Source organism: Hemicordylus capensis, chromosome 4 (assembly GCF_027244095.1).
Source record: "Hemicordylus capensis ecotype Gifberg chromosome 4, rHemCap1.1.pri, whole genome shotgun sequence".
NCBI classification, from domain to species: Eukaryota; Metazoa; Chordata; class Lepidosauria; order Squamata; family Cordylidae; genus Hemicordylus; species Hemicordylus capensis.
In genome coordinates this window covers 99,923,298-99,942,312 of record NC_069660.1, presented here as the reverse complement: position 1 = coordinate 99,942,312, position 19,015 = coordinate 99,923,298, and the positions used below count along the sequence as shown (strand labels likewise).

The 19,015-nt window shown below is 44.4% G+C and overlaps 1 protein-coding gene across 10 annotated transcripts in view; it reads right to left on the bottom strand.

Moving 5' to 3' along the window:
• Positions 1-17,449, bottom strand: part of FGGY (FGGY carbohydrate kinase domain containing) — a 294,022-nt gene extending 276,573 nt beyond the window's left edge. For 5 of the 10 annotated variants that reach the window (XR_008306941.1, XR_008306940.1, XR_008306943.1 and 2 more), the window contains exon 1: positions 17,082-17,449. The gene's annotated coding sequence lies outside the window, so the exon portion shown is untranslated. Of the gene's footprint in view, positions 1-16,706; positions 16,807-17,081 lie in introns of those variants that run through there. The other 5 variants (XR_008306945.1, XR_008306944.1, XM_053249280.1 and 2 more) reach the window with 3 other exon arrangements.
• Between the last annotated feature and the right edge of the window lie 1,566 nt (positions 17,450-19,015).

The following is a 19,015-nucleotide window of genomic DNA, read 5'->3' as shown; positions in this document are numbered from 1 at the left end:
ATTGTTCCTAATGAAGGGCGGTATATAATAATAATAATAATAATAATAATAATAATTCAATTTCTATACCGCCCTTCCAAAAATGGCTCAGGGCGGTTTACAAAGAGAAATAACAAATAAGATGGCTCCCTGTCCCCAAAAGGCTCACATTCTAAAAAGAAACATAAGACACACACCAGCAACAGTCACTGGAGGTACTGTGCTGGGGGTGGATAGGGCCAGTTACTCTCCCCCTGCTAAATAAAGAGAATCACCACGGTAAAAGGTGCCTCTTTGCCCAGTTAGCAGGGGTTTATATCTAACAATAATATATATCTAACAATAAATTAATAAACAAACAAACAAACAACTTTTTAATTCCAAACCAGCAGCATATTTAGATAATATTCTTATCCCTAAATTTAGGCGTCCATTTACTCTTACCCGACTAAACAACCTTCCAACGGCTGTTAGGGATGGTAGATATAAAAGGATTCCATTTAATTTAAAAATTTGCCCCTGTGGAATGGGTGTCGTAGAAACTACCCCTCATGTTATTTTATATTGTAAATTTTATAGTGATGCCCGTTTAAAACTAATTACTCCCCTTTTGGGGAAGTTTCCAGATCACTCCAATGAATTTTATTTAGAGTTTTTGTTATCTAACTTTTGTAAAGAGGTCACTTTCAAGGTGGCTAGGTTTTGCTACATTGTTTGTATTATACGCTCTAGTCTTATGTAATGTTTTTTGTTGTACAGTCTGATCTACGATTGTAATAAAGTTTATCTATCAAATTAATTGTGGTGTCTCCATCTAGGTCGGCCTGAATCCGAGAAATTTTATCTGCGAAAAACTCTTTAAACACATCACAGCGGGTAACTGATGACTCCAAATTCTGGTTCAAGGGAGGGGGAGCAGATACTAGTCCCCTCACAACCCTGAACAATTCTGCTGGACGTGAACTCGCAGAGGCAATACGGGCAGAAAAGAACTGCCTCTTTGCCGCATGTATTGCCTGAGCACAGATCTTTAAATGTGCTCTATGTTGCAACCTGTTGTCGGGTTCGAGTCGAGTCTTTCTCCACTTGTGCTCCAGTGGCCTATCTTGCCGCTTCAGCCCCCATAGATCTTCTGTATACCAAGGGGCCAAATTTGAAGCGGGTTGGAGGGAATGCTTGGGAACAATTGTGTCTACTGCCCTGGTGAGCAAGTTGTTCCAATTCTCAACCAGAGCATCAACAGGATCACCAGCAAAGCCAACACTGAATCCCTCCAAGGCTTCTTGAAATCTTAGTGGATCCAATAACCTCTTCAGGCGGACCATTCTAATGGGCCCCTTGCCTTTGCAGAGGTGGGAAGTGGTTGTAAGTCCAAACTTAACCAGATGGTGGTCTGTCCATGACAATGGAGAGATCAAAAGCGTCCCCACCCACAGAACACCACCCTGATCAGAGTAAAAGGCCAAATCAAGCATGTGACCTGCAATATGAGTCGGTCCACAGAACACTTGGGATAGGCCCATAGTTGTCATGGCCGCTATGACCTTCTGAGCTACCCTAGATAGATTGGTCCCAAAATGAACATTGAAGTCCCCAAGCACCAAAAGTCTGGGAGACTCCAATGCAGGTTCCGTGACCAAGTCAATGAGCTCAGTAAAGGATTCCGTTGGGCAGCGGGGTGATCGGTACACCAACAGAAGCCCCAATCTAACCCTGGTCCCCAAACTCAAGTACACACATTCAATATGGACCAATACCCTAACAGGGAACCTGGTAAGGGAGCTGTTATCCTTATAGACCACAGCCACTCCACCTCCCCGCCCATGTCCCCTCACCTGCTCCTCTATAGAGTATCCTGGAGGGAGAAGCTGGGACCAAACTGGACCACTACCCTCCCAACCAAGTCTCAGTGATACATACCAGGTTGGCTCCTTCATCCACGATCAAATCATGGATGAGTTCAGATTTATTTTGGACCAATGTGGCATTACAGAGGAGCAGGGAAAGGCTATGTGGGTTGTTGGCAGTACTCCCCGAAGTCAAAGAGCTGACAGGACAGCCAGAAGGGGAGACAGCTATTAAATTTCTGACTACCCTTCCCCTGCACGGCCTGCTGACCTGCCAACGTTACTTCTTCTATTCCCACCACCACCGTGATAGCTGCCCCATACTCAACAAAAGGCGCTCCCTGTCCCCCCATCTCCAGACGAAACCAAACACATTACAATAACTTCAGCCCAAGTCTAAAACAGCTTAAAACTAATTAAACAGAAGCCCTCTAGCCCTCGCCCTTGTTTTCCCTCAAAGTGGCTCTCTCAAAGGAGCAACCCCTTTTGGTGGCATGCCCGCCACCACAAGGAGCCTTTCTATAAAGCCCAAGGCTGAGCAGGTGGCCCGAGGAACAGCTGAGTCACTCAGGGGCTGGTCGCAATCTTGCCCACACTTCCCACAGATGTTACCCTGAGGCTGCAGCCCCACAAGGGAAACAGAAGCAGGCAGGCAACAGCAGAAGGAACCCCAGCACCCACCTGGTCTCTCACTCCAGGCAGCACTGGGTGGGAAGTAGATGGACTCTCCCTTTCCCTCTCTGCTGGGCTTCTAGCACCGTGAAGTCACAGGGAGCCTTCCTATAAAGCCCAAAACTGAGCAGGTGACCCGAGGAACAGCTGTCTCTCTCAGGGACTGTTCCCAATCCTGCCCACACTTCCCACAGATGTTACCCTGAGGCTGCAGCCCCACAGGGGAAGCAGAAGCAGGCAGGCAACAGCAGAAGGAACCCCAGAACCCACCTGTTCTCTCACTCCAGGCAGAACTGGTTGGGGACAAACTGTCCCTTTCCCTCTCTGCTGGGCTTCTAATACCCACAGGGGTGTAACCCGGGAGTCCTTAAAGTCCAAGTTGAAGATTGATCATCCTGGAGAGAATCTATCTATGTGGTCGCTAAGAGTTGACACTGACTTGACACCACTTAATCAATCAAGTCAAGTCAAGTCAAGTTTTATTTACGATCCTAGACCAAACAATCCATAGATGCAAAAGGCAAAACAAATTTATAAAAACTCTATAGGTTCTCATTATACATCTTAAGAGCAATGTAACAAAATCTGGCTACGGAGTTAAAATTTAAAACATCCTCATCAGAGAGTAAAAATTTAACAAGTTGTTCAGCAGATTGGTCCGGCTGTTTACAAACCAGAGGTAAAATTAAGTGCTCCCTCGATTGCCTATGTATTTTACAGGATAATAGAATATGCTCAATGGATTCTATTTCCCCACTGCCGCGTCTACAGAAGCGTTCTTCCAGGGGAACACCATTGTATCTCCCGGCTAGTAATGCAGAGGGAAAAGAATTAGTTCTTGCCCTTGTAAATGCCCACCGGAATTTGCTGAGTGTAATATGGGATAAATAGTTTGCTGGTGAAAGATCCCATCTAGTTCTTACTTGTTTGTAGAATTCTGTTAAGGAGGCCCGGTTATTTTGCAATTCAATATCTGTCAAACGCTGTTTTACTATTCTTTTAGTGTAGGTGCCTTGTGATTTAGGAGAAGTGGAAGACTTCTCTGTGTTTTCTATAGCAAACTACGCAGTAAGCTGATTTTGCCCATTTTAACAGGTTTACCGGGAAGATACTTAGAATTTTATGTAACATATCTTTTTGCCATCAAAGAGTGTTTGTGTTACTTTTTGTGTTGCTAAATTCTGCGCAATTGTGCATAAAGTCTGTCAAGTAATAGTTAAGGCTCCCTCAATCGGTTAGGCAAAGATGTTTGCCTTATTAGGTGAACTGTTCTTTATTGAAATGAACCACTGTCCTAGAGCCTTTGGAGTCTGGCAGTACATAAATCTAATTAATTTCAGACTCCAGACAGTCTTGGAGGAAACAGATTATCTAGACGCATTTCAAACTGGCATCCGAACTGGCTATGGGGTGGAGACTGCCTTGGTCAGCCTGATGGATGATTTCCAATTGGGAATAGACAGAGGAAGTGTGAATCTGTTGGTCCTTTTGGACCTCTCAGCGGCTTTCAATACTGTCGACCACAGTATCCTTCTGGAACGTCTGAGGGGGTTGGGGGTGGGAGGCACTGCTCTGCAGTGGTTCCGTTCCTACCCCTCAGGCAGGTTCCAGATGGTGTCCCTTGGAGACTGTTGTTCTTCAAAATCTCCACTTTTGTATGGCATCCCTCAGGGCTCCGTACGGTCTCCGATGTTATTTAACATCGACATGAAACCGCTGGGAGAGATCATCAGGAGATTTGGTGCTGGGTGCTATCAGTATGCTGATGACACCCAAATCTATTTCTTCATGTCAGCATCATCGGGAGAGGGCATAACCTCCCTAAATGCCTGTCTGGAGGCGGTAATGGGCTGGATGAGGGATAACAAACTGAGACTGAATCCAGATAAGACGGAGGTACTTATTGTGCAAGGTTGAAACTTGAGAGAAAATCTTGATCTGCCCATTCTGGATGGGGTCACACTTCCCCAGAAGGAACAGATACGCAGTCTAGGGGTGCTTCTGGATCCAAGCCTCTCCCTAGTGTCCCAGGTTGAGGCGTGGCCAGAGGTCACTTCTATAAGCTTCGGCTGATACACCAGCTGCGCCCGTTTCTTGAGACAGATTACCTCAAAACAGTGGTACATCTGCTGGTAATCTCCAGACTGGATTACTGCAATGCACTCTATGTAGGGCTGCCCTTGTACGTAGTCTGGAAACTACAGTCGGTGCAGAATGCAGCAGCCAAGCTCGTCTCTGGGTCATCTAAGAGAGACCATATTACTCCCATATTGAAGGAGTTACACAAGCTGCCAATACGTTTCCGGGCAAAATACAAGGTGCTAGTCATAACCTATAAAGCCGTAAACAGCTTGGGCCCTGGGTATTTAAGAGAACGTCTTCTTTGTCATGAACCCCACCGCCCATTGAGATCATCAGGAGAGGTCCATCTGCATTTGCTACTGGCTCATCTGGCAGCTACTCAGGGAAGGGCCTTCTCCGTTGCTGCCCCGAGGCTTTGGGATGAGCTCCCTAGTGAAATAAGAATTTCCCCATCTCTGACAATTTTTAAAAAGTCTTTAAAGACACATCTGTTCACTCAGGCTGATATTGTTTTAATTGTTTTAATGTTGTTTTTAGAATATTGTTTTTTAAAAATTTAAATTGTGTTTTAAATTTCTTGGTTTTTTGTGTTTTTAACTAATGTTTTACCTTTGTTTTTATTTGCTTGTAAACCACCCAGAGACATAGGTTTTGGGCAGTATAAAAATATATTAAATAAATTTAAATAATAATAATAATAATAATAATAATAATAAAATAAAGAGTGGGAACAATAAAGCAGCACGTGCAGAACTGTTTCAGGGAGGCCTGCACCACAGGGGCATAGGCCATAATCTGACAATCCCTTGTTAAATCTTTTTTCCAGAAGGGCTGAAGGCAAAACATTCATGCGAGCCCTAGTAAAAGCTATCCTAAACTTTGGGAAGTGTAGGAGAGTTAAATATTTAGCACCACTATTTCCCAAAGGGGGCATGATACCAAAAAATAAGGGGGAACAGATCCTATTTCCCCTAGAAACTAAATACTGGTGCTCAATGTCATGAAGGTGTTGTATGAGTGTAACCTTCGCCTTCTCATTTCCCATGAGTAGGATTTCAGAGGGAAATAAACCCATTTGCATTATTTTGTTGTTAACACATGACAGCGAAGGACTGGGAAAGGAGTCTCTCCATAGATACAGAAAATAGGAGGGCTCCTGAATAGGAGGGCTCCTGAATAGGAGGGCTCCTGAATAGGAGGGCTCCTGAAGCAGAGTTTGATCCATCTGGTAAAAGTAAGTTCCCATGCTTTAGAGAGAATAGTAAAAAGTCCAGATTCCAAACATAATGCAGAGTAGGAAACACACCTGGGTACCCCTAAGAAATAGTGACTGAACCGTTTCCATCTCTGGTGTTACTCCCTGGATCCAAAGTGGGACACCATAGAGTAATTGGGCTACAATCTTTGCTCGGAAAACTTGGAGGGCCATAGGCACATACTGGCCTCCTTTAGAATAGTAAAATCGCAAAAAAGCATTAAGGGTTTTACGGGCAATAGAGATAGAATACAATCTTTGGGATTTCCAGTTTAGATTATGTTGGAAATGTATACCAAGATATTTAAATTTGTAAACCTGCTCGATATTTTCCTTATTTATCGCCCACTTGTAAAGTTTCCTAGCTTTAGTAAAGACCAGGACCTTAGATTTCTCAAAGTTAATAGATAAATTGTTATCATTACAGTATTGGGCAAAAGCTGTCAGCAATCTAAGCAGACCGAGTCGAGTCTGGGACAATAGCACCGCATCATCCGCGTACAGCAGCACTGGCACACGAATGTCAGCCAATTTTGGGGCATGTGAATCTATCTTTTCTAGGCAATGCGCTAAATCATTGATAAAAAGATTAAACAAGGTAGGGGCCAGAACACAACCCTGCCTGACCCCGCGAGTGACGGAAATTGGATCAGTTAATGCCCCATTAGGAGCATATCTGACTCGGATAGAGGAATCGACATGAAGCTGCATAATCAAAAACAACAGTCTTTTGTCCATCGAGGACTTCCCAAGCTTAGACCATAATAATTCCCTAGAAATAAGGTCAAAAGCAGCTTTTAAATCCATGAAAGCTGCAAAAAGTCTACCCTTGGGAGCACTAGAATATTTACATGCAAGATGGTTCAAAATCATGCAGTGGTCAGGTGTGGAACGACCAGCTCTGAAGCCTGCCTGTTCGATCCCTAGGATCTGCTGGTCAGAAATCCATGTTTCAAGTTTGGATAACAGGTAGAGGGCATATACTTTGCCCACTACCAAGAGCAGGCTAATGGGTCTGTAGTTAAACGGGTCAAGGTGAGAACCCTATTTAAAGATCGGAACCACTATTGCTATTCTCCACTTAGCAGGGAAGATACCAGTACTGTTTATTGAAGTAAACAGATTAGCTAAGACGGGGGCCCACCATTCCACATTGGCTAGCAAAACCTCAGGAAGAATAGCGTCAGGACCAGGGGCTTTACCAGTTTTGAGACGGCTAAGAAAATCTACTATTTCATCTGATCCAACCAGAGGCCATAAGGGTAACACCTCAAATGGAGGTGGCGCAGAAAGCTGCGAGGGTTGAGCATCATTATAAAGAGCATAAAAGTGGGATTCCCATGTTTTAGCTGGAATCCTGCACAACATATTGGAATGATTTGTCACCGAAACAATTTTCCAAAAAGCACAACTGTCTTTTTGGTTTGTAGCCAATATTAACTTACCCCAGGTATTTTTTAATGCCTGAGTCTTGGCAGATCTAAGGCTCCTTTTGTAGGCCTTCTTTATCAAAAAAATATGTTGGTGGAAGATTGTGATCTGAGTTCGATCTATAATCTCTATATATGCCTTTCAACTGATCACGCAGCCTCCTGCAATGCGGGTCATACCAGTTATTAGGTCGTTTCCCATTATGCACACAAGAAGGGTGTGGGTAGCTAGAGGGCGAAATCTTTTGAGTCAACATACCTTCTAGGTCCTCATATGCAATAATTGCTTGTGGACCCGGTTGATCTAGTACAATTAAGTTATACAAATTACTTCCCTCAGGGGAATCATATAAGGTATTCAGCTCATTTTCAACTTTCTTTGACCACTTGATTTTACAGCCCAGCTTAGCTGATCTTTGCTCATACAGACAAGGGAAAGGGGTATCCCCCCTCACCCGAGGTAATTCAAGACAAGTGAGCATCGGGAGTTGGTCACTAAATATTTGCTCACCCACCTCAAAAGATGTATCCTGGGGGAGCAGGAAGCGAGAAACCAAAGTGTAGTCGACTACACTACTCCCCCGCGAAGAAATGAATGTGTATTCGCCTGGAATATCCGACGAAATAGTACCATTTAATAATACCCGCTCAAACATTCTAGCCAAGTGGGTCAGTTGAACTCCAGACCTATTGATAACTTGATCTTTTGATTGCCAGATTGGAGCAGAAAATCCCTCAATGCAATCCCCCCAGTTCCATAAATGAGAAGCCATTAGAGCACTGTCATCTGCACTGCATCTAGAATTAAAATCACCCATAAGGGCAACCGCAGCATGCGGGTACTTTAGAGTTGCTTCTAATATATATAGATCTAATTGTTGCCAAATATTATTGGACAAACTGGAGGCTAGACCAGGAGGGATATATACATTAAACAGCAAAATATCCCCGCTTAGACCTTTAAGGAGAATAGTCATAGCATATGGAGGAAGATCAGGCAAACGAATGGATTCGACATTGAGGGCTAGCGAAACACAACATGCCAAACCCGCCTTGGACCTTCCCTTGTTATTATCTGAATGGGCTTTTAATACATGAACAGTATAGCCACTAATAACCAAATCCTCTTTGGACCAAGTCTCTTGAAACATTAAAATGTCCCATTGTTGCAAGAAGGTGATAAACTCCACATCAGACCTTTTCCCAAGCCACCCAGCTATATTCCAGCTAAGAATTTTCCAGTCAGATTGCCTACAGTTTGCATTGTGTTCCTCCAGTTCAGCACGGAGATGTAAGTCAGGTGGAGTCTCTATGGGTGGGAATCTAGAGCCGCTTCCTGGCCTAGGTGTAGCCAATGGGGGATACGTTGGTGCAAGATTGAACTCTCCACCAGCAAATAAGGCAGAATCACTGCTCGACTTATAAAATCCCCGCCTCGGAGAACCTAGCAGATGATGTCACTTCTGCACAGAAGGTTCCGCCAACTTTTCTAGGGCTCCACTTATATTTGTGGAGGGAAAAAAGAAATTGGAGATTTTAGTCTGCCTAAGATGCTGGAGATCTAAAGTAGGCAAGTTATTCAATTGATTAGGGGGAGCAGCAGAGGTCGTCTCTAACAATACAGGTCTCCCATTAGCCTCCTCAGGCACCTTCTTTCTGTGCTTGTGATTTTCTGCTAGAATATTCTCAAGAGAGATTAGCTTCCTGATATTAGCCCAAAGTCCATCCTTAAGAAGAAATCGATTATTTATTTCAAAAATGCTATCCTCAGCCCGGGATCCCAATGAGCTGGAATTAGAAGGAATAGAAGGGCCTCCACACCCCTGGGGCCCCTCAAATCCTCTTTAGTCTGTCCTGGGTGGTGTGGTTTGTGCCTTCAAGGACCTATATGTTAAACAATGATGCTTAACTTACAGTGGGGGAACCTCCAAAGGCCTTTAGGTCCAGGCTCCAAAATAACCTAGGTGCACCTCTGCATTTGATAATTTGACTGTACTGCCTGTATGCTTGCTATGAACTGTAATTGTGAACTATTTCTGGTCAAGTAATGTAATAAAGATCTATCTATCCCTTTTATAGCTTCCCCGACTCTACTTGTTAGCCATGCTGCCATCCTCCTGAACTTGGTGGTAACTTTTCTCCTTCTTGGTATACATTCCAACTGAGCTTCTAGTATTGTGGTTTTAAATAAGTTCCATGCTTTCTGAAGTGATTTGACCCTCCTGACTTCCCCTTTCAGCTTCCTTTTTACCAGTCCCCTCATTTTTGAGAAGTTTCTAAAAAATGCTTTTGGAATGTAGACATGGTGGCCAACATTCTAACCAGGTAAATGTGCTTTTTTATATTTCTGGCTGCACATGCACAGCACTAGTGGCCTTACTTCTGAAGCGTGGATGCTCACACAAGAGGGTGTTTTTCACTGATCTCCTTTCCCCCAGAAGTGCTGTGTGAGACCAAGAAATAGGTCCCCGAGGGCTGCATAGCTTCAGGGACCTATTTCCAAGTTGCAAAGAGCACTTCCAGGAGGAATCAGGTAAAAACCCCACCAACCCCACACAAGCACCCACGCTTCAGAAGCGATGTTGTTAGCACTGTACACTGAGGGAAATAAGTATTTGATTCCCTGCTGATTTTGTCCGTTTGTTCTCTGACACAGAAATGACCAGGCTATAATTGGAATGGTAGGTTTATTGTAGCTGACTTTTGGGCACTGGGCTTTTGAGGGTTTGTTTGTTGTTATTCTGTCTCTCACAGCTACAATAAACCTACCATTCCAATTATAGCCTGGTCATTTCTGTGTCAGAGGGCAAACGGACAAAATCAGCAGGGGATCAAATACTTATTTCCCTCACTGTATATGTGCTTTTTTTTTGGCTGCACGTGTGCACTGTTAGGATGCTGGTTAGAGATATGATCTTACATTATAAAGATGACTTTATTAGGGTTCACAGGATGTGAGGTATTGGGAAAGAATAAAAAATAAATAAAAGGTTTAGTTTTCTAAAACATGTCCTTGTCCAGACAGACAACTTTACAGACTTGCAAGTTTCAGCAGAGTTTCCAAAGCAGGCCTCACAGATGCTGAACTTCTCCCAATGCTCATTTATGTTGATTTTATTATGTTCATTTTCCTGTATTGTTTAATGTAAACTGACTCAAAATAAATTATTAAAAGAAAGAGCATGCAAGGGCAACAGGAATTTGGGTGGCATTTCCATCAATTTGACTACATGTCCTGCATCACCCCTCTTTTTAGTATTCCATGGCTGATAGATATGACACAGAAAATACAACATGAATTAAAGATTTCAGTAGACACACTCAGGGGTGCAGATCCCCCTCTAAGCATTTGCGTTCCGCACCCGCATCTTACAGATCTTCCTTCCCCAATGTGTTTCCTCCCTCCACATAACAAAATTAAGCGAAGAGCTGCTCCTCAATCTTTTCCTCTATCTGCACCCATGGGTACACTCACTAATGTCACAAGAGAGCTTCACTGGGTCACTTACGTTCAGTTGCATTAGTACATCTACAAGCCACTTGTATACGATTCTAAAGTGACAAGACAATATTTGCATATTGGCTTCAGTCCACTGTGTTTCCAAGCAAACCCTTACTATTGAACTAACACCTAAGCCAAGTGTCTATAATTGTTTGTGGCAGATACTAGAAAACCTAAGCCAATCGTAAATTCAACAATTAAATCAATTTTTAAAGACATGGTGTAAAGCACATTTTAGCAGACATTTTCAACCTGGAGGCGAGATATTTCAGTAATCAGTTTCTAAAATGTAATGCCCGGTACATGTTCATCCTTGCATAGTAATTGTAAAGGAGGGCAGCTCCAAGTAATTTGTCATTTTGAAATTAAACATTTATTTAGATTGTTGAAAAATCTGCAATTCTAACAGATCCTTCTGAAAGTTCCTGTCACATCTACTTAAAAATAAACAGGGATTCTCACATCAGACCAATTTACACTTGGGGTGGGGTGGGGAGTATAACCCAGACTGAAAAACACTCAAGACATGCAACTTCTCTACATACCTATCACCTTCCCATTATGTCACCTAAATAAGTATGAGTCACTCACTAGGTGTCTGCACTGGAATGCCTAGCTGCAGCACTGGAATAACAGGAGGAATAGAAGAGAGCTGGTCTTGTGGTAGCATGCATGACTTGTCCCCTTCGCTAAGCAAGGTCCAACCTGGTTGCATATTAATGGAAAACTAGAAGTGTGAGCACTGTGAGATATATTTTAGGGGATCCTTAGGGGATTCTCTTTCTGGGAAGAGCAGAAAGTTTCAAGTTCCCTCCCTGGCTTCTCCAAGATAGGGCTGAGGGAGATTCCTGCCTGCAGCCTTGGAGAAGACACTGCCAGTCTGTGAAGACAATACTGAGCTAGATAGACCAATGGTCTGACTCAGTAGATGGCAGCTTCCGAAGTTCCTAACAACTCTGCCAAACCTAGTTAACAGCAGTTTGCAACACTGCTATGGTGCAATGGAAATTTTATTAATAGCAAATAATTGTTGCTATTAATTATACCTTGTATGTGCAATACTGCAAACACAACCACAAAAGTTACTAGTCTACATAAATTTTTATTTGCTCACCTAGGCAAGGTCCTAGGCCTGTTAGGAATTTGCAGAGTGCAATGATCAATGGCCTAAGCAAAGAAAGAAGCAGTTATCTTCCAGATGACAAAACTTCACTCTCACAGCTCCTCATTACTCATCATGGACCATCAGACAACTGGTTATTCTCAAGCCTAGCCTATGAAAGTCTATCAAAGCCTTCTCTTCCCCTTTAGCAACTGCTAGAACCCTTTGAACACTTGTGAAGTTATTATCAGATAAACACACTAAAGCTGAAGTCCTTTGTACACATCTTAAAGTAAGCTCCAGTCAACAAAGTGCAATTTACTTCCAAGTAAATAAGCACAGGATTGCACTGTGAAAAGGTTTTAACACATCTTTAAACAGATTTTCAACAAACGGGGACAAAGTGATGAACTTTCCAGAAACAAACAGATTACATATCATTGTGCATGATCACTGGCTGCACAAGTACTGTATTGCCTTACTTGGTGTGTGTGTGTGTGTCTGTGTGTGGTGTGTGTGTGTGTGTGTATACACAGAGAGAGAGAGAGAGAGAGAGAGAGGAAAGTTGAGACAAATCACTGCTTTATGTCATGCCTCACAGAAGGCATTTCTGTTTAGGAATTTTATAATGTTTGAAGTGACAATCCTTTGTACTGTGCCTCAGATGAAGCATTAAGGAGTTTAAACACTCAGTGACCAAGGATCATTTCTCTGGGCCCCGTTCAAACCTCTAACAAAGGTTTCCTCTTCCCCATACAAGACATTTCTGCCGGAAAAAATGGAGGACTGATTGAAGTCCTTTAGCTTCTTTGGGTCCCTTTTTAGAAGCTACTTTTCTCTCCCCATGCTTTGTGTTTGTAGCCAGATATGGCAGTGTGGCATGTATGCATATTAATTACATGAGTGTACTTAGGTGAGGTTGTCAACTTAAGCGGCACAGCAGGAAAACGCCTAACAAGCAGAAGATTGCTGGTTCAAAACCCCACTGGTAATATATCGGTCAGCAGTGATATAAGAAGATGCGGAAAGGCATCATCTCATACTGTGTGGGAGGAGACAATGGTAAACCCCTCCTGTAGTCTACCAAAGGAAACCATAGGGCTCTGTGGGCGCCAGGAGTCGAAATCAACTTGATGGCACACTTTACTTTTTACTGAGATGAGGGAAATAGTGAGCAAAGGACAAATTTGCTCTCGGACAGATTCCAGATGGTGTCGACTGGAGATTGTTGCTGCTCGAAATCTGAGCTTAAGTATGTAGTCCCCCAAGGCTCCGCACTTTCTTCAATGCTCTTTAACTTCTACATGAAACCGCTGGGAGAGATCATCAGGGGATTTGGAGCTGGGTGTTACCAGTATGCTGATGATACCCAGATCTACTTCTCTATGTCAACTTCTTCAGGAGATGGCATAACTTCCCTAAATGCTTGTCTTGAAGCAGTAATGGGCTGGATGAGGGAGAATAAACTGAAGCTGAATCCAGATAAGACGGAGGTACTTGTTGTGCAGGGTGAGAACTCTAGAGATGATTTTGATCTACCTGTTCTAGATAGGGTCACACTTCCCCAAAAGGAACAGGTTCGCAGTCTGGGAGTACTTCTGGATCCACACCTCTCCCTGGTATCTCAGGTTGAGGTGGTGGCCAGAGGTGCTTTCTATCAGCTTCGGCTGATACGCCAGCTGCGTCTATTTCTTGAGATGAACAACCTCAAAACAGTGGTACGTATGTTGGTAACCTCCAGTCTTGACTTCTGCAATGCGCTCTATGTGGGGCTGCCTTTGTACGTAGTCTGGAAGCTTCAGTTGGTACAGAATGCAACAGCCAGGTTGGTCTCGGGGAGAGACCACATCACTCCTTTGTTGATAAGAGTTACACTGGCTGCCAGTAGGTTTCTGGGCAAAATACAAAGTGCTGGTTTTTAAAAAAGCCCTAAATGGCTTAGGCCCTGGGTATCTAAGAGAACGTCTTCTTCATTATGAGCCCCACCGCAACTGAGGTCGTCCGGAGAGATCCATCTCCAGTTGCTGCCAGCTTGGCTGGTGGCCACATGGGGATGGGCTTTCTTGGTTGCTGCCCCGAGACTGTGAAATGCACTCCCTACTGAGATACGATCCTCCCCATCTCTGGCAATTTTTAGAAAGCATTTGAAAACCCACCTCTTCACCCAAGCTTTTTCAGTTCTTTAAAATTTTAAGGTTTTTATTTGTGGATGATTTTTAAATCGTTACATTGTTTTAAGTTTCTATATTATTATTTCTCCAAGACGGGCCATGCGTGGCGACGTGGTAGGATGGAGGCGATTGGCTGTTCTCCAAGATGAGCCATGCATGGAGACGTGGTGGGAAGGAGGCGATTGGCTGAATTTGCAAGCAGAAACACCTGATTGGGCAGTGGGGATTCCATATGCAGATAAGGAGAAGGAGACTGTGAGAGCAGAAGCACCATGGTGATTGGGCAGTGGGGATTCCCTATGCAGATAAGGAGGAGGGGCCTGTGATGGTTAAGGTCAGTTGGAATGTAGCTGTTACTGGTCGGAAGACGTTCTGGATATAAAAGGATAGCAGGCAGGGTTCTGCAAAAAGACAGGTCGTGAGGGAGGAAAGAGCCCCTTCAGGAGAAGGAGGATGCCGCTGTGTAAATGAACAGAATCTTGAGTGCTACAAGAGAAGTTGTGCACATTGAAGTTTGTGGACCTGTGCAAAGCTGCATTGCTCAACAATACAGCATATCTGCAGGACACATACAAAGCAGCACAATGCATTGTGCAAAATGTCAACAACTAGCACAAGAATTTCTTTCTCTGTGTAATGCCATTGCTCAAGGTCCATGTGCAAGTGCAACAGCATTACGCAAAAGTGAATTACTGCTGTGGATATAGGCTGTTATCTACAGAGAGAGATGCTATACACATGGCTAGCTGGCAGGTGGGACCATGGAACATGCTGGCATGGGGGGGCACACGTTTCTAGCATTTTAACTGTGTATACTGCTCATGACCTAAAGAAGACTTCAGATTACAAGGCCTACAGTTTCCTATACAAATGCTCACTTACTTCCAGAAAAGGGCCTAGCTCAGTGACTTACCCTTCCAGTAGGGATGTGCACAGAACCAGCTCCTTTCAAGCCAATGGTGGGGTGGGGGTGGCTTTAAGGATGGGGGAGGATGCACTTATGCCCCCACTCTGCTGCACTTCCCCCACGGCGCTCTGTGGATAAATAGTCTGTCGGGGTGGCAGCGTACCTCCTTGCCGCCCCATTGTTTCCCTGACTGGAAGTGCCATGCACACTTGCGCACATCACGGGCGTGCGCACATCACGGGCGTGCGCACATCACGGGCGTGCGCACATCACGGGCGTGCGCACATCACGGGCGTGCGCACATCACGGGCGTGCGCACATCACGGGCGTGCGCACATCACGGGCGTGCGCACATCACGGGCGTGCGCACATCACGGGCGTGCGCACATCACGGGCGTGCGCACATCACGGGCGTGCGCACATCACGGGCGTGCGCACACACACATGACACTTCTGGTCAGGGAAACAACAGGGTGGCAAGGAGGTACACTGCCACCCCAAACAGACTATTTATCCACAGAGCACCAGAGAGGGAAGCATGGCGGGGGGGGGGATGTAAGTGCACCCTCCCCCATCCTTAAAGCTACCCCCGCCCTCAAACTGGTTCCAAACCTGTTTGGTGTTCTAAGAATAGAATGCCGAACAGGTTTGTGCACATCCCTACCTTCCAGAACTGATGGTTAGCATTGTTTGTCTTTGGCTCAAGCAAATCTGACAAGATCTAGACACCACACACTGTACTGATATCGAGATCTGCATTCACTTAAACACCCTCCAGCATGGTCTACAGCCTGGCTCATGCCAGGAGCCCCAAGTGCCAAAAGGCCATCCCTCCTTGCTCCCCAACACTTGGGTCCTCTGTGTATAGGATTGCCATGTCCCACAGAATTTAGGGTAGCCCCCGGATTTTGGCTCCTCCACCCAGCTGCTAAATTCCACCCAGATTTACATGGATTTCAAATGCGCTGCCTGGATTTTACTCTGGATCCAATCACATGGGAGGGCAGAGAAGGAGGGGAAAGTATACACATCTGTCAAATAAATAAATAAATAAATAAATAAGATGCTAATTAGTTGCCACATAATTTGCATAATATGCAAATTAGGCCACCCAGATTTGGGAAGCTGGGACATGCCAACAAGATCAGTGTATATTAGCCTATCTCCATATCAGAAGTCTGAGACGCTCCAAAATGACAACTTTGTGACTCACTTCAGCCTCTGATTCAGTTACCTTTTCAGGGGGGAATAAGAAGCTGACGGCTAGATCAGAGGCTGTTGACTCACTCTTCTCTCATTCCAAGACAAGCAGTCCTGAGCCTAACACTGTGCCAGTGCATTCCCAACCTTGGATCTCCCCAGATAAGAACATAGAATGCTGCCATATACTATTGGTCTATCTTCTAGCCCAGTATTGTCTTCACAGACTGGCAGTGGCTTCTCCAAAGTTGCAGGCAGGAATCTCTCTCAGCCCTATTTTGGAGAAGCCAGGGAGGAACTTGAAACCTTCTGCTTTTCCTAGAGCAGCTCCATCCCCTGAGTCTTACAGTAATCACACATCAAATCTCCCTTTCATATGCAACCAGGGCAGACCCTGCTTAGCTAAGGGGACAAGTCATGCTTGCTACCACAAGACCAGCTCTTCACCAGTCTGGATCCCCAGACTACAACTCCCATCATCCTCACCCACAACAGGGACCCAAGGTTGGGAGCTGCTGCACACTACTGTGTTGTTCCTAAAATGTGATTATAAACTCACAACTCTGCAGGCGGGGCGGGGGGAGAAGTAGCTTTTCCTTTCGTGTCTTCTTCCACCGTGTACTAGGGGCGGGCACGGCACGCACACACACAGCAGCAGCAACAACAACAACAATACAAGCACCCCTAACATTTACACAGCAGCTCCGAATTAAGAAAGATCTTAAATTCTCTTTCCCAACCCATTATCCACGGAGAGCCAGTCAGCCAATCAATGCTCATCGGGGGCGGGGGAAGAGAAGAGCTACAGCAAAAGCCTGGCGCGATTAATTTCCTATAAGAAAAGGAAAGAAACAGCAGCACGAGGGTTTCCTGAGACAGGACGCTCTGGTACAAAGCTAATTATTATTTGGGTTGGAAAGCAGAGGCCACTTACTTGCCCAGAAGTGAAATATGACCTTAGCTAGCACTGGACAATCAGCTAGCAGCACACTTTGCAGAAACCAGAGTTTTCCTGACAAGGCAATTTCCGGGCTCCTTACAGCCGCAGCAGTTGTTTTGCCGAGAGAGAGGGGGGAGGGGACGTCACTCGTTTTCGACTCTTGGCAGTAGCACACTTGTAATGCTTTTTCTGATTGGTCAATTGACCGTGAGCCATGACTGGCTGGGATTCTCCCCTTCTCTTTCTGCAATGGGTCGAGCAGGAGGAAGCTGCAAGTTGGCTGCAAACTCTACCATCAAATCGTGTTCTCCCGCTACTCTGCCCTTTGCACCTTCTCCCCACCTCATCTCCGATTCTTGCCGCATTGTACTCAACAACCCTGCAAAACCAATCTGCTGAATACCAGGAATGCTCGCCAACCTGCACTTTAAAGATTGTAGTAAAAGCGGTAGAGCCTGCCAAACTTTTACCGGATATCTTTGTCCTGCCAGCAAAGATCTCTCTCTCTCTCTCACTCACTCACTCAAGAAATCAAGAAACAAGTAATAAGATAAATGGTTTAAACAATTAAAGTGTCATAGTAGAATCTATGCTCTCTGGCTTTAACTACATTTCCGGATTTCACCCGAATTAACATCAGAGAACAGAAGGACAATGAAAGTAAGACCTAGAAATACTTCTAGCATTGCCACATTTTTACATGGGAAGTACTTCTTGTTAAGAATGTAACCGCTATGTAGATCACATGTGACAGTTGCACAGATGTTCTTCCCTGCATGTCCAGGCTGTAACCACACTGCCTGGGGAGGAGCTGCAGCCAGTCAGAGCTTTCTAGATTTGAACACACAGCAGAATATGTCCCCAGATATCACTCCTGTTGAACTACATGGAGATTGCACACTAATTTTAGCTACATACAAGCTGAAAGCACAGAACCATGTTCTATGAAGAAAACATATTGCACTTAGTATTGTTCTAAGAAGAAAATGTATTGTCAATTGTATTTAGTCTTCATGGTAGTTTTAGATTAACAAAAACAGAATTCTAATACAAAACCAGATTACATGCATGCACACACCCCTTGGATCCACAGAAGTTTGTTGGGTTTTTTAATGAAAGCTGTTTTGTAAAAAAGACTAGAATTTTGGGTTGAAAGTGTAACATTTTGTAACCAGCATATGCAAACTCTCTGAGCAGAATAATTTCAGCTTACTTGATTTATTGTTATTATTTATTACATTTCTGCATTGTCCAGTCCAATGGCTGTGGGTAGTTTACAAACTAAAACAAAATATAATCTTTCAAAAATCAAACAAACCATAAAATCTGAACAACTGAAACAGTTTAAAACAGCTTCCACTCTTCCTGCATTGTGACACTGCAGTCCCTACGTGGATAGCAGGGTGTCATTCGCATTACCAATGCCTTGTCTCAAATTTAATTGCTGCAATATAGAGATAGGATGTGTATATCCGGTGTAAGGAAGTTGCTGTTATTTGGGGTTGTTAGTGGCTGCAAAACTACTCCCCCTGCTGTTCAGGTGACTTGCCTGAATGGAGGCAATTTGCTGCTGTTGATCAGCTAGACTGGAAAGCACCCAGATGACTTCAACATGCAGTGGGGATCCTACAGAAGAAGGCATTCTCTCAGGTAACCCGGATCTAAGTCATTCAGCTTTAGGCTAAGCTTTAAAGCTAATAACCAGCACTTTGAATTTTGCCCGGAAAATACAGCCAGTACAGCTGTTTAAGTATAGGAATAATATGGTCTCTCCAGTTTGCCCCAGAGACCAATCTAGCTGCCGTATTTTGAACTAACTGGCGTTTCCGAACTACATACAAAGGCAGCCCTTTGTAGAGCACACTGCAGAAGTCAAGCCTGGAGGTTACCAGCTAGTGCACCCCTGTTTTGAGACTGCTCTCTTCAAG